Genomic DNA, 16,139 nt, shown 5'->3' with positions numbered 1-16,139 from the left:
CAGAAGCTCACAAGTCATGTGCACAGTTACTAAATATAAGGTACTATATGAAAAACTGCCTGAATCCCATCATTAAATATACTTTTATAACCATCAATTTAATCCTGTCTTTCTCACAGTTTAGGTGAGGAGAACTGACTGGCAGGAAGGAGAAGGAGTCCTTCCCTGACCTGATATGCACAGTACTTTACATCTTTGATACTGCTGATTAGGATAATCTATTGAAATGATCCTACTTCATGAAGAGAAACTATAGGATTTCCCGCCAAGATCGGGAACAAGGCAAGAATGTCTGCTGTCTCCACTCCTATTCAATATCATACTGGAAGTCCTAGATAATAAAATAAGAAAAGGAAATAAAAAGTATACAGGTTGAGATGGAAGAAATAACACTGTTCACAGATGATGTGATTGTCTTTGGAGAAAATTCCAAATAATCAACAACAACAAAAAAACTCCTGAAACAAAAAAACAATTATAACAAGGTTGCAGGATATAAGGTTAACATACAAAAGTCAACTGCTTTCTTATATCCCTGCAATGAAAAGTTGGAATGGGAAATTTAAAACACAGTAATATTTACATTAGCACCAAAAAGTAAAATAAAATATTTAGGTATAACTCTAATAAAACATGTAAAAAATCTATACAAGGAAAACTATAAAACTGAGGGAAAAAATAAACAAAAATCTAAATAAAAGAAGCAATATTCCATGTACATGGCTAAGAAGACCCAATATTGTGAAGATGTCAGTTCTTCCCAATTTGAGCCACAGATTCAACACAATCGCAATCAAAATCCCAGCCAATTATTTTTGTGGACATTGACAAACTGACTCTCATATTTATATGAAAAAGCTAAAGACCCAGAAGAGTCGACATAATATTGCAGGAGAAGAAAAAGGCAGAAAACTGACATTACCTTACTTCAAGACTTACTGTAAAGCTACAGTAATCAAAACAGGGTAGTTCTGGCAAAAGTATAGGCAAATAGATCAATGGAACAGAATAGAGAATGCAGAAATATACCCCCCGTAAATACAATCAACTGCTCTTTGACAAAGAAGAAGAGCATTGGTGAAAAAAATAGTGTTTCAACAAATGGTGCTGGAACAAATGGACATCCACATGCAAAATAAAAAGTAAGTTAGGGCTGGCCTGGTGGCTCCGGTGGTTGGAGCACCTGGCTCCTAACACCAAGGTCGCCGGTTCGATTCCCACATGGGCTAGTGAGCTGTGCCCTCTATAGCTAAGACTGTGAACAACAGCTCTCCCTCGAGCTGGGCTGCAGTGAGCCGCCCTGAGCCACTGTGAGCGGCCGACAACTGGTGACCGACTGCCTCAGCTGGGGGGAGTGCAAGACTCATAATACCAGCATAGGCCAGGCAGCTGTATCCTACACAACTAGACTGAGAAACAACGGCGTGAACTGAGTAGGGGAGAGGGGAGGCGGAAGAAGGAGGGGGAAAAAGTAAGCTAGACATAGACCTTCCATAAAAATTAACTCAAAATGGAACACATCTAAACGTAAAACATAAAACTATGAAAATCCTAGAGGATAACATAGGAGAAAATCTAGATGATCTTGAGTTTAGAGATGACTTTTAGAAACAATATTAAAAGACAATCCATTAAAAAAATTGGTAAGTTGGATTTGACTAAAATTAAAAACTTATGTTCTGCAAAGATACTTTTAAGAGACTAAAAAGACAAGCCACCGACTGGGAGAAAATATTTGCAAAACATATGTCTGTTAAAGACTGGTATCCAAAACACACAATTTAATATTGTTAAAACTCAGCAATAAGAAATGACCCAACTTAAAAATGGGCAAAAGATCTGAACAGACATCTCATCAAAGATATGCAGATGATAAGCATATGAAAAAATATTCACTATCAATGTCATTAGAGGGTTGCAAATTAAACAATGAGATACCACTACACACCTACTGGAACAGCTAAAAGCCAGAACACTGACAACACCGAATGCTGGTAAGGATGGAGCAATACGAAAGCCCATTCATTGCTGGTGGGAATGCAAAACAGTATAGTCGCTTTGGAAGACAGTTTAGCAGTTTCTTACAAAACTGAACATACTCTTACCATTCGATTGCTGAACTGAACTCCTTGGTATTTACCCAAATAAATTGAAAACATGTCCACACAAATATCTGCAAATGAATGTTTATAGCAGCTTTATTCATAATTGCTAAAACTTGGAAGCAACCAAGATATACTTTAGTAGGTGAATGGATAAACAGGAAACTGTGGTACCTCTAGACAATGGAATGCTATTCAGCGCTAAAAAGAAATGAGCTATCAAGCCTTCAAAAGGCATGGAGGAGCCTTACATGCTTATTATTAAGTGAAAGAAGCTAATCTGAAAAGTCTGCATAGTATATGAGCACAACTATGATATTCTGGAAAAGGTACGTTATAGAGACAGAAAAAGATCTCGGGTTGCCAGGGGCTCAGAAGGAGATCCAGGTCACAGGGTGTCTTTAGGGCAATAGAACTATCCTGTATGATATTGTAATGGTGGATTCATGTCATTGCACATTTGTAAATCCCACAGACTATACAACACAAAGAGTGAACCTTAAGGTAAACTATGACTCTTAGTTCATAATAACATAACAATATTACCTCATCAACTGTAGCAAATGTACCACACTAAAGCAAGCTGTTAATCTTAGGGGGATGAGGGTAGAGGGTGGGGAAAGGCAGTTAGGGGGGTACATGGGAACTCTCTGTACTTTCCAATCAATTTTTCTATATACCTAACACTGCTCTAAAATATAAAATCAATTATTTAAAAATATATCTTTATGTAACCATCCATTTCATCACATCTTTCTCATAGAAGTTGGGGGATGAGGACCTGGGGAGAAGAGTTTTCTTACCTTGATGTGAACAGTGGTTTACATCGCTTATATTAGCGATTAGGATTCTCTACTGAGATTCTCAATTGGTAACAAAATACACCAGTCACATTAGCTAAACAAATATAAGACTGCATAATTCAACAGTGGTAAAACACCCAGCTAGCCTGAAAATGAAGTATGAAAGTCCTTCAAGAAATTACTTCCAACTTATTGTTGGTAAATATCCTTGAAATGGCCACTGAAAAGAGTAAAAGAAAGGAGAAATAGTTTAAGAGGTAAAATTGTAACTAACCTCAACAAACAGCCTGCAAAACTCATCTACAATATTTCCTCTAGTTAAGAAAAGCAGCTTCTAGTATGAATACAAGGGGAAAGAAACAGTGACGAAGGGTTGATTGTGAAATGGAGTGATTCTGTGTTGAGCACAGTAGAAATTTAATAAACATGTACTTCCCTAACTTCACATAAGGTGTATATCTTGAATGTAAGTTGTACTGTGCAGCCACTTACTTCATATCAAAACAAATATAATTTCCAGAAGACGTAAGAAAACATTTCTCTAATTCCCACTCAGAATCTAAAAACGAGCTACATTATTAATTTTATGTCTAAGAGTACAACATTGTTAGCTGCTACAGAGCTTTAAAAAAAAAAAAACTCTATTCAAGTATTATCTGAAGCACAGAAAGTAGTATCTATAATATTTAGCAAATAAATAGCAAAATATTTCTGCTGTTTAAAAAAAACAAAGCATTACCCAGGAAAGCTATGTCACATCATTTTCTTAAGCAGTAACTCACTAGGGTTTCTACAAAACATACTTTACAAGTATGTGGGATGTGTTTGTTTCTCCAATGAAACAAGAACTAACTTGAGAGAAGAGCATATTAACAAGTTCTGGAGAGGTAATTAGCATATTGGAAAGTAACATTTTTGGCACGCAGGACCTATAGCAAGAATGTCTATCCTCCAGTCATGAGTCACGGACTAAGCTGTCTCTCTATTGTGAAGCAATCTTTCAGTGAAAGGAGCAGCAGGGAAGAATACAATATAGGAATAATGACTTGGACAACTTCCCAGGAGGAAATCACAATGAAGTCACTTCTGAGAAAGTCAGATAGTATATACTACACATTTCACTAATACTCTCGGTTATTAATCACTCTTACTCTTTAGTTAACAGCAGAAAGTAAAATTTAGAGTCTTTAGTTTTATCTAAAGTTTTCTTTTTTAATAGAATTTAGTAATATTGAATAAAATTATACAAGTATTAATTTGGTTTTAAATTTTGTGAAAGTGAACTTAATGCATCATTTTAAATTATTTTATGATGACATCTGTGAAAAGTTCTCACCTGTCACATACCCACCCCAGCACACACACACAATGACACCAGAAGGCAACACTCTGCTTTACCTTCTGCTGAAAAGTCTGCTACCTCCAACGCTTGAGGTCCATACACGAAGCCCTCCTGGAATCTATGAACACAGCAGAGGCAAAAGGCAGAGAAGTTTATGTAGATTTAAAGTTACACTGCCCAAAACATAAATTGCCAAATGCCTATCACAAGTCTACATATCTGCCAAGGAAATCAGATTTTAGATTTGACAATGAGCAAATCAGTAACATATTGTTAACATTCAGAGTTCATTATATATTATGCAGCTAATTATATGGAAAAAAACAAAAGCTGAGCCTTAACTAATTTATATTCTCACCAATAGAAGTGATTTATACTATGAGAAATACGAAAAGAGCAACAAAGTATGAATTCATATATGCTGAAAGTAATTTAAATTTTAAAATTATGTGACAGAACCAATACAGATATAAGAAATGTAAAATAAACTAAGTCGAGAAACATAGGTCACAAAATGAAAGGTACCTACAGCTCAAGGTACACTCTTTCTTAGGACCAGAGAGTGTTGGGAATGTAAGAGAAAAACAATTAAAAACAGACCTGGAAGAGGACAAACGCAGAGGAAAAAAGGGGAAAAGTAGAACTGTAAAGATATTCCAATGCCAAGATTTAATTTAAGTCTGACAGTAATTTGAAATGAGTAAGGTACTACATATGCTACGCAGTATGGGGGAAATCTACCTTGTTCTGATATTATTAAATATAAGCATGAAACATGAAAAACTTTTCAGAAAACATTCATATAAAAAAATCAAGGATTTAATCAGGTAAAATATTTAGATCTCAGATTTCATCTCATTCCTTTCTGATGATAGGAATAAAAAAGTACAAAATGCAGCTGGTATGTAAGAAAAGAAGTCAGATAAATTTTACTAGCTATTAAATTTAAAAGAGGACAGGTTATCTTTATGTAATATTTAGAAATTCTTAAAAACATCATCAAATAATTAAGAAAGAAAGAAGGAACACAGCATTGTCTTAAAACATGATGGCATGTCAAGAAAGAAACAGTATTACAAAACACTGGCCCTGAAGTCAGGTGGCTTGAATTCACATTCCAGCTAAATCATTTACACGCTTTGTGACATCAGGCAGGTCTCTTAATCTCAGTACAACCAGAGTTGTTCAGTGAGGACTCATTCACCATCTCTCAGATTTATATTGAAAATTAAATAAAATAAGGTTATTAAAAATCACAGAATGTTATATTTTGCAAAAATTTAAATCAGTGTATTTGGCTTAAATTAATCAACAACTTAATAAATGTTGTTAACCAAAAAATGGAGGGAATATGGACTGCCAAGCTACGGAATGTGGGGAGCTGTGGGGGTAGGAAGCAAAGCAGAAGAAGCAAAGCAAAAAAAAAGGCGGAGCTAACCGAAAGGGCCTAGACTAGTTGTTAGGGCTAAATGACAGCCAGAAGGTCACAGTCCCCAAGAGATGGTTTTATCATATTATTAATTTAGCAATTTGCCAGCACTATCTGCCTCAGATGTATCTTCTCTTAACTCCCAAAACAACCTTGCAGACTGCACCGTCCTCTAAGGTGGTGCTTGTGACATTCTAAGATCTGAGACACATAGTAACTACTCGTATATTGCATATACTTCTAAAAACCAAAGAGATAAGATCCCAGCTAATAAAACAACAACGGCAGCAAACATTTACATAGGTTGTATGAGGTACCAGACACAGTTCTCACAGCTTTACAGGTATTAACTCATTTGGTCTTCACAACTCTGCAATAGGCACTATTGTTACCCTCATTTTACAAATGAAGAAACTAAGACACAGGGAGCTTAAGAAACTTGCCTCAATGCACGAAGTCAGAAGTGGCAGATCTGCAATTCAAACCCAGACTGTCCACTTCCAAATCCATGCTTAATCACTATATTATGGAATTAAAATCACACAAAGCATGTACTTATCTATCTATAAGAAGCCAAACAATTATAAATATTCTCAAGTATTCAATAATGCTATATATACATATGTGTGTATGTATGTGTGTAGATATACATAAACACACACACACATCCATACATACATACATATAGAGGGTGCCAAAAAAATGTATACACATTTTAAGAAAGGAAAAAACTGCATTAAAATTACACTGATGGTAACCACTCTGAGCACCTCTTGTAACTGCAGAAGTCAACATGACTTGTATTCATCTTTTATTATCATTATATAGAGTATTACAATTTCAATAGTTTTTTCCTTTCTTAAAATGTGTATACATTTTTTTTGGCACCCTCTCTATATACTTTAGCATTTGCACCTTCTTGGAACATTAAATTCAAATGATTGTTGTACAAAATATGTTTTAAAAATAGAAAATGCTTACCATATAAAACTAGAAGAAAAAACTGAAATTTTTAAAAGCAAAAAAGGCCTAAAAAAGACTAAAGAACATATAACCAAATAACATTCAAATAATATTGGTGTCTGAATAGCAAGATTGTGTGATTTTGTTTGATTTTTAAAACTTCCTGCCATGTGATTATATAACTCACTCTCAAACATTTTATAAATTTTTTTTAATCAACACCTAGATACTACCACACACATTAGGATGGCTATTATCAATTTTTTAAATAAAATTTATTGGAGTGACATTGGTTAGTAAAATTACATAAGCTTCAAGTGTTCATTTCTATAATACATCACCTATATATCACATTTTGTGTTCACCACCCAGAGTCAGTTCTCCTTCCATCACCATATATTTGACCACCTCGTCCCTCTACCACTCCCCTCCCTTCTTACCCTCTGGTAACCACTAAACTGTTGTCTGGGTCTATGATTTTTTGTTTGATTGCCTTGTTCATTTGTTGCTTTCACTGCTGGTGGGAATGTAAATTGGTACAGCCACTATGGAAAACAAAAAATGGAGGTTCCTCAAAAAATTAAGAAAAGAATTACCATACGACTCAGCAATCCCTCTTCTGGGTATCTACCCAAAAAAATCTGAAAACATTTATCCCTAAACCTATATGTACTACTATCGACTTTTTTTTTTAATTATTTAAGGAAATAGTGTTGGTAAGAATATAGAGAAATTGGAACCCCTGTATACTCTTGGTAAGAATGTAAAATAGTACAGTCGCTACAGAAAACAGTACGGTGGTTCCTTGAAAAATTAAAAACAGATTTACCTCAAAAAATTAAAAATAGAATTTCCATGTTATCCAGCAATTCCACTTGCGGGTATAAGATAAGAGTTGAAAGCAGGGATGCTTAGAGATATTTGTACACCCATGTTCATAGCAGCATTATTTATAATAGCCAAAAGGTAGAAGCCACCAAGTTTTAACCAACGGATGAACAGAAAAAAATGTAGTATACTCATACACACGGAATATTATTCAGCCTCAAAAAGGAAGGATCTGAGCTCAGAAATGTCTGCCTCTAGCAACTGTTGTCCATTACATGTTAATTCTTAAATTCTTATATATAAAATATAAGAGCCAAGAGAAAGTTATCAATAACTCGCCAGTTAACTGAGCTTCCATATGTTTCATCACTATTTACAACACTTTGGCTGAGTGCAAGAAGCTGCTTTTTAAATGATGAGAAAAAAGCTGACTTTAAAGAGCACAACTGATAGAACCAAAATTCAAGCTTTCTGAAATAAGCTATAAAGCATAAATGAAAACAAGCAATAAAACTTCAGAATATATCTTTTTCATTCCCTGCGGTATACATAGGAGGGGGAAAATGCAGGGACAACGTCTCTCCTAGATTCTATGTGACTGTCACACAATCCCAAGCAGTGTCCCTAAGGAAAGCCTATTTCCCGCCACATAATATTTAGAATACCTCAGATGAGTAACTATACTCATTAAAAGGTTAGTGAAAACAGTAATAATAAGAGTCCAAACAAGGAAGTAACTCTAGGGGGGAAAATGTAATGCTATGACTACTGTGATGAATACTTCTTATCCAAATCTTCTCAAACCTCAAAAGAAATGTATTACTATGACAGCGCACATATATTCAGGCAACTCTTTGTAAAAGTTTCATTAAAGGAAATAACATAAACTAAACAAGAAGTGCCCTGAAATGGAGGCACAAGGCATTTAGGTTAGCTAGAATTAAAAAATGTCCCAACAGTGAGGACTATTCAATGCAAAGAACAACCAAAAAAGAAAGTGAAATTTCCTTCTATGGGATTATTTTAAACTACAGAAACGTTTATCTATATGAAAGTTCATGTTTAATCCTATTTGAAAGCAAGAGACTTTGGCATTAGTAACCTAAGTTTTTCTCACCCAGGAATGAATGTCTTAATCCCACAACCGTGAGCCATTAGTCAATCAATCACCTTTTAGTTACCTGGATACTGAAGATCCTTCATTGCATCCCGTTTTGGCTGAGTCTATGCCAACACGGACTGCACTATTGTGAAGGTAACACAGAGCAGAGGTTTCACGCTGGGAATTCTGTAGCCCTCTTCCCAATGGTGAGAAACAGCAGAACCTGGTGAAAGCAGGACCCATCTAAGAGATCCCATCAGCCCTTAAATCAAAGAACCTCTGCCAATAATTTGTCCAAGCACTTCCCTCCCCCGACTCCGATCCCAATTCCTCAGAACAAAAATTTTAAGATTCCAACAAGAACTTTGTGAAACGTAAAAGCTAATGCTACAGTTACACATCAAAACAAAAGCAAGTTCTCGAAGGAACTCGCTAAACTTAATTCAAGGGAGAAACATGTAAGAAAAAGAGCATGCTATAATAGCTTTTATCTATCAAAACAGAATTAAATTACTTTCACCCTCCCCTTCTAAATAAGCCTGGAAAAACAGAAAGAAAACAAAAGTAAAGGATACTCTTTCCACTCTGGAATTATGCAGTTGGTAAACTGCTCTTCTTCCTTTTTATGCCACCTCAAATGACCCCACAATTTGGTCCCAGATTTCAGGAAATCAACAACCCTCCTGGCCACTTCTCTGGGGTGTCCCTCACCCCACTCATCCAACTGATCACTGAATCCTATGTATCTCCTAAATATCTTTTATCCTCCCCTCCCCAGCTGCCCCCGTTTTTGTTCCCCTACAGCTGCCTCTAAGAAGCAGCTCATCGTTTCTCTCCTGGACCCTCTATCAGCCTTCCTGCTTCCACTCATCCTCCTGTCCTCTCCTCCATCCACACCACTTGCTGCAAAACGGATCATGTAACTCCCCTCTATAAGGCTACACACCAAACTGTCAACAGTGGTTATTTCTAGTGAATACCTACATTTTTCTATTACTTTTTTTGCATTTTACTAGCATGTGTTCATTTTAAAAATCAGAAAAAATTTCTTTTTACCATCTCCATTTTGCGAACTATTAAAATCTATTCCACATGGAATCTACTACTCCACTTCCCCATTAGGTTAAAGGCCAAATTCTTTAGCCAAGCATACAACGATCAAGCTCTGCCTTTCTTAAATGTATTTCCAACCTCCATCCCAAGTACTTACTCTAGCCATCCTGATTTGCTTGCTGTTGTATTCCTTTATATCATACTTTCATACATTTTGCTTCCCCTGTGTAGAATACAGAGATGTAACAATAATCTTGAGTCTGTTCTAATAGGCAACCTGCCACCCACTAATCATTGTGGTAAGTCATTAAACTAAGAAGAATACAGGATAAATACACCTCACCTTGCAGCACACTATTCCTAGCGGTAGCCTATAGTCCCACACTTACACCTACACACCGAATTTTTAACTTCTAATGAAAGGAACTGATGTTTTTATAAGGATAAGATGATGCTTTGCATCCATAGCCTAAAAGATGACATGGGAGGAGGCACAAAGCAGAGTGCTAAATGTGGGTAGGGAATGGGAGAGGAGAGAAAAATAGGACAAGGACCCTGGATAAATTTGCAGCACAATTTTTCAGAGTGGAACAGCTTTATCTGAAGTGTTATAAATGTTCATATCAAGTAAAACCACAATAAAGTTAACTTTGAAAATAGGAGGAATATCTATATTACCTTCCCTCCGTTTAGCATGAAAAATCCAGAAGTTGGCCTTTTAAAAAGCACATAATTGGCCTTACCTTCCTTCAGTTTCTTCTACTAAGTAACAAGAACAAACAATCCAATGTAAATTATAGAGACTATCTGTAATTTCATGAGATCGCTCCTTTGATTATAATTTACATATAATGCTCTTTCATATCAGATAAAATACAAAAATACAACCCAGATTTCTAAAAATATAAATGAAACACATGAAAAAACTTCCCCTTCATTTGATTGTGTAATTAGGTCAAATGAGATCAGCAGTGTTACCCAATTCAGATTTCTACCTAAAGAGACAAATCAAGAAAAAGATAGGAAAAGAGGGATGGAGATAAAGACAGTTCAATAGGATACAATGGTTCAGAAGCAAATCTAGTAAGTTTCATAATTTTTGTGTTACATTACATAACCTTGGTTCTATTAAAAAGAACAAAAATATAATGTTCTTAGCTGTAATAATGGTATTCTCTTATACAAGAGAACGTGTTTATTTTTAGGAGACACATGCTAAAATATTAAAGGCTATAGTGCCATGATGATTGCAACTTACTTTCAAGTGGTTCAGAAAAATACATATGTATATATAAACACATTTACAGAAAAAGCAAATATAGTATTCTGTTAACTGTTTAATTTGGATTTGGAAGGAAATGACACCAGCCCTATTTTCAGACCCTCCCAAGGTATAAAAAAGCTTTTTATATACATATAAAATTTATATGGCCCAAACAAGAACAGAAATCTCTTTTAGATCTGAGTTTATTATTTTTTTCACCTCAGTACTATGTATTTACCACTCATTTTACAAAACTAAAAACTACTTCCCTGTCTGGCTCACTCTTCAGCCTTCAAAACTCAGCTATCGTAAGCTTTTGCTCTTCTTTGAAACTTTCCAATCACCCACACACCCTTGAGTCAGTTCAGTTTCCCTCCTAGTTGCCTTTACAGTATTTTGTGCATACCTATATAACAGAATTTAGAGGCCTGTATTGCAATCTATTTGATTCTCTCTCTATAAGGAAAGGAATTGTGTATTTTATCCTTACATTCTTAATTCCCACATGGGGTTATTCAGTAAGTGTCAAATAAATGAGTGAATGGTATTGATAGTTACATTTACACTGTATTTAATTCAGGCAAATATACTATAAATCCTTAAAGTTTGGAACCTTGTCACATGTTCCTTTACTTAAAAAAGAAAATAAATAAATAAATACTACCAGACCTAAATGTAAAACATGAAACTATGAAACTCTTAGGAGAAAACAAAGGCGTGAACTACAACCTTAGATAAAGCAGTGGTTTCCTAGTGCAACCAACAAAAGAAAAAAACATAGGGTCAAGATGGTGGAGTAAGTACATGTAAATGCCTCCTCTCATAACCACATCAAAATTACAACTAAATGACAGAAAAACCATCATTGAGAATCACCTGAACTCTAGATGAACCAAAGTACTACAACTAAAGACATACAGAAGAAGACACCTTGAGACTGGTAGAGGGTCAGAGACATGGAATGGAATGAACCCACACCTGCGTCTGACTGGTAAAAATCAGAAGGGATATCTCAGCTGCAGAGGTCCCCACATCCCTTGAAGAGCAAGGGGTCCCAGCCTCACACCAGGCTCCCCAGCTCAGGATTCTAATGACAAGAAGTCCCCACAACTTCTGTCTGTGAAAACCAGTGGAGATTGTGGCTAGTGAGACAAAGGGTGACTGCAGTCCTAGGAACTCCTCTTAAAGGCCCCACACATGGACTTACTGACAGGCTCCCTCATTCTGAGCTCCAGCATTAGAGCAGCAGCTCATAAGGTTCCAGGGACATACAGGGAGGAACTAAGTGGTCTGGCTTCAGAGCAAGGGCTAGAGGGGCAGCATTCTCCCAGACCAAAGTAGGGGCACAATCCATTATTTCTTTGTTGAGTCCTCTCCCTGCCTGCGTGCAAACACAGGCAGCCACCATATCTGAATCTCCATCAACCTGGCTAACACTGTTCATCTGTGCCACTGTGGTGATTCCCTGAGACCCCACCCCACCCAACTTTCAGGCACATCCAAGCTGCTTCCAATGGTCTTTCCATACAAAAGTGTGTCTTGGCTGATGCAGCAGGCTTTCCTAAAATCTCTCAAAGGTTCACAAAACCCAAACAAGCAGCATCTGACTTCAGCATGTCCCATACCTCTTGCTGAGCAGCCCCAAGCCCAGCACTAGCAGGAGCTGACCTTGGTTCACAGCTTGGCCTCTTGAGGCACCTCCAAGTCCAGCATGGGTGGTGACTTTCTATGGATTGCTTTCTGGTTCATGCCAGGTGACCCTGGGCAGGGCACAGATTGCAGCGGAACTCGGCCTGTGGCGGGACCCCTCCCAGGAGGCCTGGGGGCTGGCAAGTCTAGTGGCCAATTCAGACTGGGCCAGAGCATCACCCGGCCACCCCTAAGGATGACACACCCAAACAGCACACTGAGCAGACACCACAGCCCTTCTAAAGAGAATCCCGCTCTGTAGGGTCAGCCCTAGCTCAACAGCTCCTCCACTGTAGTCACGGCCAGTCCTCAACCAAACATCCTGAGGGTCAATCCCTCCCACTGATGTGCAAACAGCTACCAAGTCTCAACTACAATAGGAGGAACACACATCACATACAAGGGACACATCTGGAGCACCCAGCTCAGGTGACCATGGAGACTGTGCCACTGAGCCCCACAGACACCCACTACATAAGGCCACTCTATTATGACCAAGAGATACAGCAGCCATACCTAATACATAGAAACAAACACGGGGGTGGGAGACAGCCAAAATGGGGAGACAAAGAAACATGTCCCAAATAAAAGGACAAAGTTCCAGAAAAAAAACTAAACAAAGAGGGAACTAGCAATTTACCAGACACAGAGTTCGAAACACTGGTTAGAAGGATGCTCAGTGATCTCAGGGAGAACTTCAACAAAGAGACAGGAAACATAAAAATGGAGATAGAAAACATAAAAAAGAACTAGTCAGAAATGAAGCATACAATGACTGAAATGAAGGATACATTAGAGGAAATCAACAGATTAGATGAAACAGAAGATCGAATCAGCAATTCAGAAGATAAGGTAGCAGAAAAAAACCCAATCAGAACAGCAAAAAGAAAAAAGAATGCAAAAAAATGAGAGTTTAAGGGGTCTCTGGGACAATATCAAGCACGCCAACATTCACATCAGCAGTACCAGAAAAAGAAGAGAGCAAGGAATTGAAAACCTATTTGAAGAAACAACGACAGAAAACTTCACTAATCTGGCGAAGGAAATACAGAGTCCAGGAAGCACAGAGTCCCAAACAAGATGACCCCAAAGAGGCCCACACCAAGACACTTCCTAATTAGAATGCCAAAAGTTAAAGACAAAGAATCTTAAAAGCAGCAAGAGAAAATCAGTTAGTTACCTACAAGGGAGCTCCCATAAGACTATCAGCTGATGTCTCAACAGAAACTTTGCAGGCCAGAAGGGACTGGCACAAAATATTCAAAGTGATGAAAAGCAAGGACCTCCAACCAAGATTACTCTACCCAGCAAAGCTATCATTTAGAATTGAAGGACAAATAAAGAGTTTCCCAGACAGGAAAAAGCTAAAGGAGTTCATCACCACCAAACCAGTATTACAAGGTATGTTAGAGGGACTTCTTTGAGACAAAAAAATAAAATAAAAAATATGAATAATAAAATGGCAATAATTACATATCTATCAACAATTACTTGAAATGTAAATGGATCAAATGCTCCCATCAAAAGACATAGGGTGGCTGAACAAATACAAAAACAAGACCCTTACATATGTTGCCTTGAAGAGACCCACTTCAGATCGAAAGACACATACGGACTCAAAGAAAAGGGATGGGAAAATATTTCATGAAAATGGAAACAAACAAATAAATCTGGAGTAGCGATACTTACATTAGGCAAAATAGACTTAAAAGTTTTAACAAGAGATAAAGAAGGAGCCAGTAATCCCACTTCTGGGTAATTATCCAAAGAAACCCAAAATGTTACTTTGAAAGGAGATGTGCACCCTTATGGTCATTGAAGCACTGTTTACAACAGCCAAGATGTGGAGGCAGCCTGGGTGTCCATCGATGGATGAGTGTATAAAGGGGTGGTACACATACCATTTTTCCCCGAAAATAAAATCTAGCTGGACAATTAGCTCTAATGTGTCTTTCAGAGCAAAAGTTAATATAAGACCCAGTCTTATTCTACTATAAGACCAGGTATAATATAATACAATATAATATAATGTAACATAAAGAATATAATAAATATAATATAATATAATATAATATAATATAATATAATATAATATAATATAATACCGGGTTTTATATTAATTTTTGCTCCAAAAGACACATTAGAGCTGATTGTCCAGCTAGGTCTTATTTTCGGGGAAACACAGTATATAATGAAATATTATTCAGCCATGGAAGGAAATGGGTTCTCGCCATCTGTGGTAGCATAGATGGACCTGGAGGTATTGTGCTGAGTAGAGTATGTCAGACAGAGAAAGACAGATGCAGTGTGATTTCACTTATATGTGGAATCTAAAGCACAAAATAAACAAACAGAAATAAAGTCATAGATACAGAGAACATTTTGATGGCTAACAGACGGGAGGAGGTTGAGGGGGTGAAAAGGGGTGAAGGGATTAAGAAGTACAAATTGGCGTTACAAAATAGTCATGGGACATAAAGCAAAGCATAGGGAATATAGTCAATAATATGTTAGTATCTATTGTGCCCGGCGGGCACTAAACTAGTCAAGGATATCACTTCTTAAATTATACATCTAACCACTATGACGTACCCTTGAAATTAAAATAATATTGAATGCCAACTGTAATTGAAAATTAGAAAGGTGAAGGGGAATAAGAGGCTCAAATTTCCAGGTATAAAACAAATTAAGTCATGGGGATGTAATACCAGTATACAGCATAGGGAATATAGTCAATAGCATGGTACAGTGTCAGATGGTTGCTGGACTTATCATGATCACTTCTTTAGGTATATAAATTAATAAATATGGTGTACACCTGAAACTAATGTAATATTGTGTTAGCTATATTTTTTAAAATCTTTTTTAAAAAGACATAAATTTGACATCATCAAAATTAAAAACTTTTGAACTTCAAAGGACATCAAGAAAATGAAAAGGCAACCCACAAAATGAGAGCAAACATTTGCAGAACATACATCAGATAAGGACCTACTATCCAGAATATATAAAGAACTTACAAAAAAAAAACACAAAAGAACTCTTACAACTCAACAATGAAGAATAAAAAACACAACTCAGTGAAAAACTGGGCAAAGGATTTGAATAGACATTTCTCCAAAGAATATACACAAATAGCAAAAAAATAAAAAATAAAAAGCACATGAAAAGATGCTCAACATCATTAGTTATTACAGAAATAAATCAAAACAATGAAAGAGCACTTCATACCTTCTAGGATGGCTATAATCAAAAACACAATACCAAATGTTAGCAGGGATGTAAAGAAATTGGAACCCTCACACATTGTATGTGGGAATGTAAAATAGAGCAGCTGCTTTGGAAAACAGTCTGGTAGTTGTTCAAAAGGTTATAGAGAGCTAACATGTAACCTAGCAATTCCACTCTGAGAGAGAGAGAGAGAGAGAGAGAGAGAGATCTTCAAGACAATTTAAAACATGGCTAAACAAAACTTCTACACAAATGGTCACAGCAGCATTATTCACAAAAAGTGGAAACCCAAATGTCCATTAAATGAATAGGTAAACAAAATGTGGTATATCC

At 36.6% G+C, this 16,139-nt stretch overlaps 1 protein-coding gene across 3 annotated transcripts in view; it reads right to left on the bottom strand.

The window, feature by feature from the left end:
- CDK19 (cyclin dependent kinase 19) overlaps positions 1–16,139 on the bottom strand; it is a 130,575-nt gene that overhangs the window by 95,952 nt on the left and 18,484 nt on the right. Inside the window, exon 2 of one of the 3 annotated variants that reach the window (XM_019735007.3) lies at positions 4,304–4,365. The exons of the other annotated variants lie outside the window; for them this stretch is intronic. The gene's annotated coding sequence lies outside the window, so the exon portion shown is untranslated. The remainder of the gene's footprint in view (positions 1–4,303; positions 4,366–16,139) is intronic. 3 annotated transcript variants of the gene reach the window in all.

The sequence above is a fragment of the Rhinolophus sinicus genome, chromosome 2, assembly GCF_057876585.1.
Source record: "Rhinolophus sinicus isolate RSI-liver-muscle chromosome 2, RSI-T2T, whole genome shotgun sequence".
Lineage (NCBI taxonomy): Eukaryota > Metazoa > Chordata > Mammalia > Chiroptera > Rhinolophidae > Rhinolophus > Rhinolophus sinicus.
The sequence above is the reverse complement of the archived record's forward strand: the minus strand, read 5'-3'. Positions and strand labels throughout refer to the sequence as shown.